The sequence below is a fragment of the Oxyura jamaicensis genome, chromosome 3 (genome assembly GCF_011077185.1).
Source record: "Oxyura jamaicensis isolate SHBP4307 breed ruddy duck chromosome 3, BPBGC_Ojam_1.0, whole genome shotgun sequence".
In the NCBI taxonomy this organism is placed as follows: domain Eukaryota; kingdom Metazoa; phylum Chordata; class Aves; order Anseriformes; family Anatidae; genus Oxyura; species Oxyura jamaicensis.
The window spans coordinates 107,075,836-107,086,478 of record NC_048895.1 but is presented as its reverse complement, the minus strand read 5'-3'; positions in this window follow the sequence as shown (position 1 = coordinate 107,086,478).

The window sequence follows — 10,643 nt, the reverse complement described above, 5'->3', positions numbered from 1 at the left end:
TTAGTGGGTGATGTTGGTGGTAGGGGGATGGTTGGACCAGATGATCTTGGAGGTCTTTTCAAACCTTAATGATTCTGTGATTCTATATGAAGTAAAAGAACATTGGGGCCTTTTCTCTTCAATATTTTTTCTCTCTTCTTTGTTCCTTTATTTCTCCTTTGCTGTCTTTCTTCTTGGTTTTCAGCTGTATTGTTATTCAGTGTTACTAAGGCAGTCCCTTAGGAGTCTCAGACCAGGCACATAACTTCATTTTGGTAGATGGGATACAATCAAGTACAAAGGAAAAAAAAAAATCCTTAAGACTGGATAGTACAAACAGGTCTATAGAGAGAAGAAACTGAAAATCAGGATTTGCAAGGTGAGGTAATACTAAAATGAATGGAACAATATGAAAATTATATCAGTGTTTCAGTTTTCTTCTCTGATATTTTAAACCTTTTCTTCAATTTCTTTTCAAATCTATAATACTTTTTCTCTTCTACTTTCTTTTCTTACTTTTTAGGGAGTTGTCCTTATTTTGCATTTCTGATCGCTTCTGAAGTCCTTGACATGTCCATTTCTCTGTCTGGCCATCAGTCACCAGTTGTGTGGGTGAAAGATAGAATTGCAAAGATTTTCTTCAATACTTAAAAGAAAAACAGGCAAGGAATCAATACTGCTATATAGGCATATAGCTCAGATTATTGAGATGTAAGGGTATTTACATCTGAAAGCATTCCACCATGTTCTTCTAATGAATAATGAAAGCAGATGTATAATTATTGTGGGTCAGGATTAGCCAAATAAAATCTTTGGAGTGTATGAAACTCCTACTTCTTCCTTACTATCCTGTGTTTACTTAATGTGTTTGGGAAAAAATAGACCACTAAAAGCTTAGAATTTTGTCTCCATTTGAAAAGTTTCTAATCTAAAGGATTTATAGATGTAGACCGTTGACACAATTATTGTATAAATTCCAAAGAAGTTCAATACAGAAGTCTTTCAACCCTGGAGATACTGCATTTTAGTAAAATGGTATGAAGCTCATTCATGTTCATGTTCATGTTCATGTTCAAAGTTTAGGTCTTCAGTCCAAGTTAATGAGTTAGGACCTTCTCTTGTCAGTGATTTATTCCATGTATCTTAAAAAAATGTTTGATCAGAGGAATTGCTTTTAAGGAGGCGTGTCTCATCTGATTGACTACAGGAAATGCTTCAGCCTAGCAGGCTAAAAACCTAAAATCAAACCCAAAACAATCCCATTTTTTGACCGTCAGACTCCGCAGTGAGAGAATGTTCCAGATCTTTATTTCTTATATATTTGGGCATGTTCTAATTTTTATCCAGATTGTGTTCTCAAGCAGTTTATATTGATTTGTTCTTGTACCAGTACAGCTCTTGAACCTAAATTACTCTTATTTGTTGATTTTATTTCACTTTATTAGAGAGGAAAAGCATTCTCACTGTTACTCTTCATTTTATATAGTGAAGCATCTGAGTCTTTCTCATGCCATCTATTAGGCTTGACTTTCCACTTCTGTGAACATTCAAGTATCATCTATTCCAGTTTGACGTATTTTTCTGTAATATGGGTAATCAGAACTGAATACAGATGAGGTTTCACTGGAATATATATGCTGATGCAAGTGCTTCTCTATTTCTACTGAAAATATTGTGGTTATTTTTTTATGGCCATGTTCTACTGATAGCTCATCATCATGCTGTGACCAATTGTTATGATGATATCTTTCTCTGTTCTTACTACTGATAACTATGAGCAGATGGATTCAGCAAAAGACATATCTCCTTGGTGCATCTGAACTGTTGGATGTGAAATGGCTCCCAACTCTAAGCAGCATAAAGATCTGGAACATTCTCTCACTGGGGAGTCTGACGGGCAAAAACAGGATTGTTTTGGAGTGGGTTTTAATCACTTCATGAAAATGTTTGCATAGAGAATTGCCTGTAATAGTGGGAGAGATAGTACATGGATTTATGGACTCATAAAGTTCTTCCAAGACCTGAGATTTTCAGGACACTACTGCAAGTAAATGTGGAAACTAGCAAAATCAAAATAGCAGCATTTAACATTTGCATAAAGGAAGCTGTGAATAGTTATCCTGATCAAAATCCCTTTTAATACTGTCTGTATTTTCTGACAGTGATTAGAATCTGATGCTTTAAGAATTTCTTCCTTTAGAAAAAAAAACATCTATTTATATGTCCAGTTTGAATGTAGAAATACTAGATGAACACAGATGCAAGCACTGCATCTGATGAAGCTGGGATTACCAAAGTAAAAACAGATGGGCCAATTATAAATCAGCTGTGGAGCAACCTAATTGCTTAATGGAAAGATATAGGAAATCCACAGCAAGTTTAGGTTTAATGGCACTGTAGCACCTCCTTGTACAAATGAAATAAATGTACAGGACCTGGTAAAATACATATCTGCATGAATTATGAAGTTTCTAATACAGTACCAAAACCTGGTATCTTTTACCCCTAAATATATATGAATATTTGCTGGATTATCCTTAGAACACTCCGATTTTTCCAGATATATGTGTTAAAATAGTTGTAGCAGAATCTGTTATTTTATTAATACTTTCTTGAACACCAGCCACTGCTCTTTGCCTTGTAAGAAGAAAAAACACTCATTGCCTTATGGAGCTGAAGACATTCAAAGCTCATAGTGCTTTCTCAAAAGAAAATCAGCTTAACATCACTGTTGACTTCCAGTCCTGTGCTCTAAAGAGACTACAAAGAACTTTAAAGCAAACGGCTTTACAGACATACAGGATTTGTCTCCTACAGGTCACCAGATCAGGAGGAGGAGGTCGATGAGGCCTTCTACGAGCAGCTGCTAGTAGCCTCACAATCACGAGCACTGGTCCTCATGGGGGACTTCAATTACCCAGACATCTGCTGGGTAAGCAACTCGGCCAGGCACACGCAGTCCAAATGGTTCCTACAATGCGTTGAGGACAATTTTCTGATGCAGGTGGTGGAGGAGCCGGCAAGGCAGGGGGGTGCTCCTGGACCTTGTTCTTACCAACAGGGATTGTTAGGGATGTGAAGGTTGGGGGCAGCCTGGGACACAGTGACCATGAGATGGTGGAGTTCCAGATGGAACCAGGCAGAGGAAGTAAGGCTAAAAGCAAGATTGCTACCCTGGACTTTCAAAGAGCCAACTTTGACCTCTTCCAGGACCTGCTTGGGAGTATCTCATGGGCTAGGTTGCTAGAAGGCAAGGGTGCTTGTGAGAGCTGGGCTACATTTAAGCAGCACTTCTTCCATGCTCAGGATTGGTGCATCCCGAAGAATAGGAAATTGGGGAAGGGGGGCAGGAAACCGGCGTGGATGAGCAACGAGCTCATCAATAGGATCAAAAGGAAGAGGAAGGTCTATGAAATGTGGAAAAAGGGCCTGTCCTCTTGGGAGGAGTATAGAAGTGTTGTCAGGGCCTGCAGGGACACAACGAGGAAGGCTAAAGCCCACCTACAAATGAGGCTTGCCAAAGAGATAAAGGATAATAAGAAGGGTTTTTTCAAGTATGTAAACAGCAAGAGGAAGACTAGGGATAATGTGGGTCCCTTGCTGAACGAGGAGGGGTGTACTGGTCATGGAAGACATAAAGAAGGCGGAGATACTGAATGCTTTCTTCGCTTCAGTCTTTGCTTCAAGGACACTCCCCCGGGACTCCTCGCCTGTGGCAAGAGGACAAAGGGTCTGGGAAATGGAGGGCTCCCCCCGGTGGATGTGAGAGTGGTTTGGGAGTGTCTGAGTGGGCTCAATGCACATAAATCCATGGGTCCCAATGGGATGCATCCGCGTGTGCTAAGGGAGCTGGCAGACATGGTTGCCGAGTCACTCTCTATCATCTTTGAAAGGTCCTGGAGAACAGGTGAGGTGCCTGAAGACTGGAGGATAGCCAGTGTCACTCCGGTCTTCAAGAAGGGCAGGAAGAAGGATCCGGGAAACTACAGGCCAGTCAGTCTCACCTCTGTCCCTGGAAAGGTGTTGGAGCAGCTTGTTCTAGATGCCATCTCCAAGCAATTGGAAGAGAAGAATGTTATGAGGAGTAGTCAGCATGGATTCACCAATGGGAAGTCATGCTCGACCAACCTCTTTGCCTTCTATGATGGCATCACCAGCTGGGTGGATGGGGGGAGAGCGGTGGATGTCGTCTACCTTGACTTTAGCAAGGCTTTCGATACTGTCTCCCATGATATCCTGCAAGCAAAGCTGAGAAAGTGTGGGATAGAGGAGTGGACAGAGAGGTGGGTTGAGAACTGGCTGACTGGCCGAGCTCAGAGGGTGGTGATCGGCGGAGCAGAGTCTGGCTGGAGGCCTGTGACTAATGTTGTTCCCCAGGGGTCGGTGCTGGGTTCGGTCTTGTTAAACATCTTCATCGACAACCTTGATGAGGGAATAGTGTCTGCCCTCAGCAAGTACGCTGACGACACAAAGCTGGGAGGAGTGGCTGGCATGCCAGAAGGCTGTGCTGCCATTCAGCGAGACCTGGACTGGCTGGAGAGATGGGCAGGAAGAAACCAGATGCGGTTTAATAAGAGCAAGCGTAGAGTCCTGCACCTGGGAAGGAACAACCGGAAGTATCAGTACAGGCTGGGGGACGACCTGCTGGAGAGGAGCTCTGAGGAGAAGGACCTGGGGGTCCTGGTGGACAACAGGTTGACCATGAGCCAGCAGTGTGCCCTGGTGGGCAAGAGGGCTAATGGGATCCTGGCATGCATTAAAAGGAGCGTGGCCAGCAGGTCAAGGGAGGTGATCTTCCCCCTCTACTCTGCCCTGGTCAGGCCTCACCTGGAGTACTGTGTCCAGTTCTGGGCTCCCCGGTACAAAAAAGACAGGGATCTCCTGGAAAGAGTGCAGCGGAGGGCCACAAAGATGATACGAGGCCTGGAGCATCTTCCCTATGAAGAAAGGCTGAGAGACCTGGGTCTGTTCAGCCTGGAGAAGAGGAGACTGAGGGGGGATCTTATCAATGTCTATAAATACCTGAGGTGTGGGAGACAGAAGGATGTAGCTAACCTCTTAGTGGTTTGTGGGGATAGGATAAGGGGCAATGGCCACAAGATAGAACACAGGAAGTTCCGCACCAACATGCAAAAGAACTTCTTCATGGTGAGGGTGACAGAGCACTGGAACAGGCTGCCTAAAGAGGTTGTGGAGTCTCCTTCTCTGGAGATATTCAAGGCCTTTCTGGATGCCTACCTGGGCAGCCTGCTCTGAGGAACCTGCTTTGGCGGGGGGGGTGGACCTTTCGAGGTCCCTTCCAACCCCTATAGTTCTGTGATTCTGTGATTCTGTGATTCACTCGCTACATGGTGGAGCTCTAAAAGCAGTCCTGGGACATCTAGTGGACTAAGCTGTAGCATTATCAGGCTGACAAATAGTTTTAAGAGCTTCATCTGCACTTCCACACAGTACTTCTACATCTGAGTGCTGCTCTTTAATTTAAAAATAACATTGGAACATAAAAATAACATTCCCTTCAACTTATGTAAAATAAATTCATATTACTAAGTTTAACATGATTTTATTCTCAAGCCATAGTAGTCCTGTCTATAATATGTCTAAATTCTGGAATAGAAAATGTTGCTTATGGTATGGCAATTGTACCATTAAAAAAAAAAAAAAAAAAGTCAATCCACTACTTGACAACTCTTCCACTTGCTTTTCACCTGCTGTTAGAGTCAGGACTCTCTTGATAGTCTTGCTTGTGCTGGGTAATATCAGAAAGTTAGGTTTGCAAATGGACCTGCAATTTTAGCACAGTAACATAGCTATTTTATGAACAGGCAAGGATATGAAAAATCTAAACCATAATTTTCAGGAGGCCTCTCTCACAGTTGCATGCCATGCTCAAATCACAATTTACAAGTGCCTCACTTGGGCGTTCTTAATGCACCCATGTCATCTAAGCTTGAGAAAGGTTTAAACCACACTCCTTACCCTTCAGGGTTGCCAGATCTCACCTCTCTGCAGTAACTGGCAAAAGTGGTCAAAACATCTATTGTGCTGAAATGCATTGTCTGATGATCTGTTGAAAGTAGCAATATGACATCTCCATACATGATCCCACCCCATGTCAAAACAGCTCATCTCCTCTCCTTGTGTCTGGTTGTACCAGCACTAATTAAGAACTGCAAAAATATGTGTTTCTTGGTGCAGTTGGTGTTTGTGGCCAATTCATTCCATAATGGAATATTTATATTCCCATAAATAGTTGAAGTGATGCTCCTGTGGAGGAGGCACCTTGCAGCATGAGGATATAAAGGTTCACCCAGAGCATGGGAGCCAAGATGGGAAGACATCAGGGCAATACTGCCACTGTGGTCAATGCATAGTCAAACCATAGCCTAATCTGAAAGCTGTTAAACAAGTGTTCTAGCTAAGCTACACTAAAAGGAACCCTGAACTCCACAAAAACCTCTAATTTTGCATATATTCTACAATCGAATGAAATTACAGCTAGAACATGTACAGAGAAAGATAATTGGACACGTGATACTAATCTTGTACTAGTTGGTCTTTACTGGTTTTAAAAGAACTATTCCTAATGTTCTATAATGAGAGTAAGCTCATAATCTAATTGTTATTTGATAAGTTGTTGTTTCTTCAAAAATTATGAGTTTTAGTTGATCATTTTGAAATACAGGCAAGAAGAACTTAGCATTTTTAATACAAAATACTGAGCTTTCATATGAAACCAGTAGAGATCAATTTCTGATTTTTTTATTAGACTCAATGAAATGTTATCAAATAACTCTTTTCTGTCAGCAAAGTGAAATTAAGAAGCAAAACTTATCATATACATCAAGTTGAAGAGGTCAAATCAAAAGGGGCTTCAGAGAGGATTTGTTGTTATGCCTGAGTGGCTCATAGCTGTCCTGCTTAGTGTCAGGTAAAGGTGACTTCCACACCCCTAATTCATCCTGGTTTGCAGAATCACCCTGATTCTTTCAACTCTAATTGCCTATTATTGTAGATTAAATCCTTTCAGCAAGATGACAGCAATATCACTATTGCAACTTTCCACAATTAACTGCCAATCTACTAAGTGTCCATGTAACTTTGAAATGCTGGAAGCATTGGCATTCTGTCAGCTGCTATGGTACCTTGTGGCAGCCATGGTTCAGTTGTTAACTATCTCCTGTTCTTCTCCATGGCCTGAAGCGTCTTGCCATGAAGTATCTTCCAAGATGTGGGGTAGACTGTAACACACTGAGATACCAGAGTGTGTCTGCAGGGAAGTCTGGCAGAGAAATTTGGCTTTCAGTGGAGAGCAGACATGAGACATTCAGTCTATAATTTTCTGATGATACCACAGAATCTCAAGAGCTTTCAGCCCAACAAGCTCAAGCAAAGCCCCCAGACACTTCCAGACTGAATTTCTGAGAAACTTTCTCTTCAGCTAGGTATTTCATTATTTCTTATTTTCTTATTTCTACACTTTATCTCTATTTATTGCTAAGAAATAAAATAATTCTTTTTTTTTTTTTTTTTTTGACTGGTATTCATGAATGTTCAATGTTATTTATTGTTGAATCAACAGGAGCATAGGAAACACCAAAAAGGATGTGAACAGCACCTCCTTATGCCACAAGTTTGTCTTCTTTGTAAAATACTTAATCTAGGGCTAATTTTCCCTGCAGTTACCAAAAGCTATATAAATACAGACTGATTATATTTAAAATAATGCAGCTACAGTAAAGCACAAGAGATCTCCCATGTTCATATGGTCTTTCTTTTGTGCATATTCTGTAGTGTATGAGCAATTTCTGAACTTTTTTGGTATCTTGCCTAACACTTCTGTGAAGCATTATTAACCCTGTTTTATGAGTGGAAGACACAGATGCAGATGTTTTACGAGACTTACAAAAACATTTGGAAACTTTGAAATAGGCAGTCCCAATCTATGAAAGACTGATTGGTATTTCTTCACACAATTCATCACACAAAATGGGGATACACCAAGTGACCATCTCCATATCTTTCATGGTCCTACATAAAGATCATTCATCATTGGACTCATTATGGTTAGAATCTGTTTCCACAGAAGACATTATTTCTGGCAAAAAGCCAGGGCTGTCCCCAAACCATTATGAAAAGTGCCATGAGACCTTTAACTTAACATTGGATGCCTGCCAGTTCTGGGTAGAGATGTGTCATCTGAATTTGAACTTATCTTCTTCCCCAAAGGCAATAAGAAGTTCTACCTGCAAAGCAAAATAGATAAACACTGATTCAATTGAATACATTTCCAAATTTCTAAATAAAGCAAACAATAAAAATAAAAAATAAACTTCAATGTTTACAGTGTGCTGGGAACACAGAGAACTTCCTCCTCCGAGCTTTGAGAATTTTCTCTACAGGTCACTGAAATCAAATATGATCAAGTTATTATCCATTCAGGACTACAGCACAAAAATGTCGAGATGTCAATAAACAAGCATAGAACTGTATTTAAATAAATTACTATTAGATTTATAAATTAGATTTTATAAGGATACCTGCAAAGATCACTCTTCTCTTGATTCTATATCGCTTCATTCGGACTGCTAATAAGACACTGTATGGAATAACTTGGACAGAAAAAATCTGTTTATTTGCTGGAGATGACATGATATTTTCATTTGCTATTTCTGTTGCTACATATTCTAATTCAGACTGGTGTGTGGTCTTGCACCAAAGAAAATTTACTTCTTCCTCATAACACCGAAAACTTACTTTCAGATAAATAAATGATGTTGTAGGATCTTAAAGACTTTACATAAATAAGAGAACATATAGGATTACAAATGAGTAAAATAGTGACTATAAAACCAGAGAAATATTTGAAGTTGCCAAAGAAAAGTAGTCTGTATGCCTGTAGGAAGAGAAGAACAATGGCTTCTGACCTGAGTGTTTCAGGTTCTTCAGCATCACAGGAAACATCACTGAAACTAAAGATGAGCTAAAAATACAAGAGGACTATATCTGTGTGACCTATCTGCATGGCAGGATTTAGTTTATGTGTCCATTACTTTGAGGGATATAAATGTGCAATAACAACTCCAAATACAGACAAAGGGGGACAATGGGAGCGAAGACTAAAATCTCTTGTTTATATTTGAAACAGAACTAGATCACAGATTGTATTTTGAATTTAAGAACAAATAATTCTTTCCTTGTTTATTACAGACGTCAAGTATCCATATATAACAACATATAGACAAAGACAGGGTTGTACAGGAGCAGCAATTATTAATGGACATCATGGAATGACAAATAAAGAGCTAGCTCAAAAATGGTATTCATTGCACACAGATGGCTGGACCATGGGCAGATGTCTTAAATTGTCTACACAAAGCGCTTTTGTACTATCACAGTAATCTAAATTGCTTTGCATTTGGTTCCAGACATTTCCACAGATTGTTCTCCACTGCACATAAATTCCTACTCTGAAATTCTAACTGGACATTAAGGGCCAGATTACTTCCTGGAGTAACTCTTTGGCTTAGTTTGGCTTAGTTTTATTGAGCCAAGTTGATGCAGCCAAACTTTCAAAATGGTACTCCCAGTTATAGGAAATCTCATACCTAACTCCATAGGTTATGATCCTGGTTCAGAGGAGGGCTTCCACTGCACTTGAAACACCATGCTGAAGGGGATAACACAGAAAGCACAAGCAGGAAGAAGGTGGGGTGGAAGTATGGCCTCGTGTGTACTCTTTGTGCAAACCACCATGTACTTCACAATGCAGTATGCTCATGGTTGACACTCCTTGTGGGGAGGCTTAAAAAACTTTAACTCAAGACATTTGTCCTCTTAAACCTGTTGGTTCCTGATTTTATCTGTGAGTTGCCAGCTAAAATGAAAATAATAATGGGAGAGCCCCAGGGAAGCCACCACACCACCCATCTCTGAGAAAGATGGCTTCCTGACTCTCCGGGGATCTTAGCTCTACTGTACTCTCAGAGCAGGACTGTGACTAGCTGAAAATCAAGTCAGTGATTATTCAGGAAATCATTCATATCCCCAGAGGAGTCATAACTTGCAGCAGAGACAGCCCAGACTAAGTTGCTGAGTTCTAGTTAATGGCTTCATTCTATCTAATGTGTCTGTTCTTGCAGATGTTGCTTACAGATAAAGCGTGTGTTTTCTGTCTTCCCATTTATTTATTTATTTATTTGCATGGAAAATATTTGAATTAGCCGAGCATATAAACACACTGTCTAGGAACAGATTCATGGGAGGAGGAGGATATAGAGTGAGACAGATAGGATAGTTCATTTAATAACTATTATTCTGTATTGCAACCCTGAGAAGAAAATTAATAATAAATTTTCCAGTGGACATTTTACAAGGGTCACTTTACAAGGGTGAGACTGCAAAATCTCTCTCAGTTTTATTCTTCCTATGAGCAATGAGTTATCTATCACCTAATCTAAGAAGCACTGTGACTTGAATTTCATTTCTCATGCATTTTTGCCTTCAAAATATGCAAAATAGTTTTCAAAGTGAAGTTGAGATATAGCCGTACTAGATTGTGCAGACTTCATTTTTTTCCTAATCCAGTGGTCATGACACTACATGATCTGACCCTTACACTCAGTTACTGCTTTTATGGGAGACCTATCAGTTACCAGAGAAAA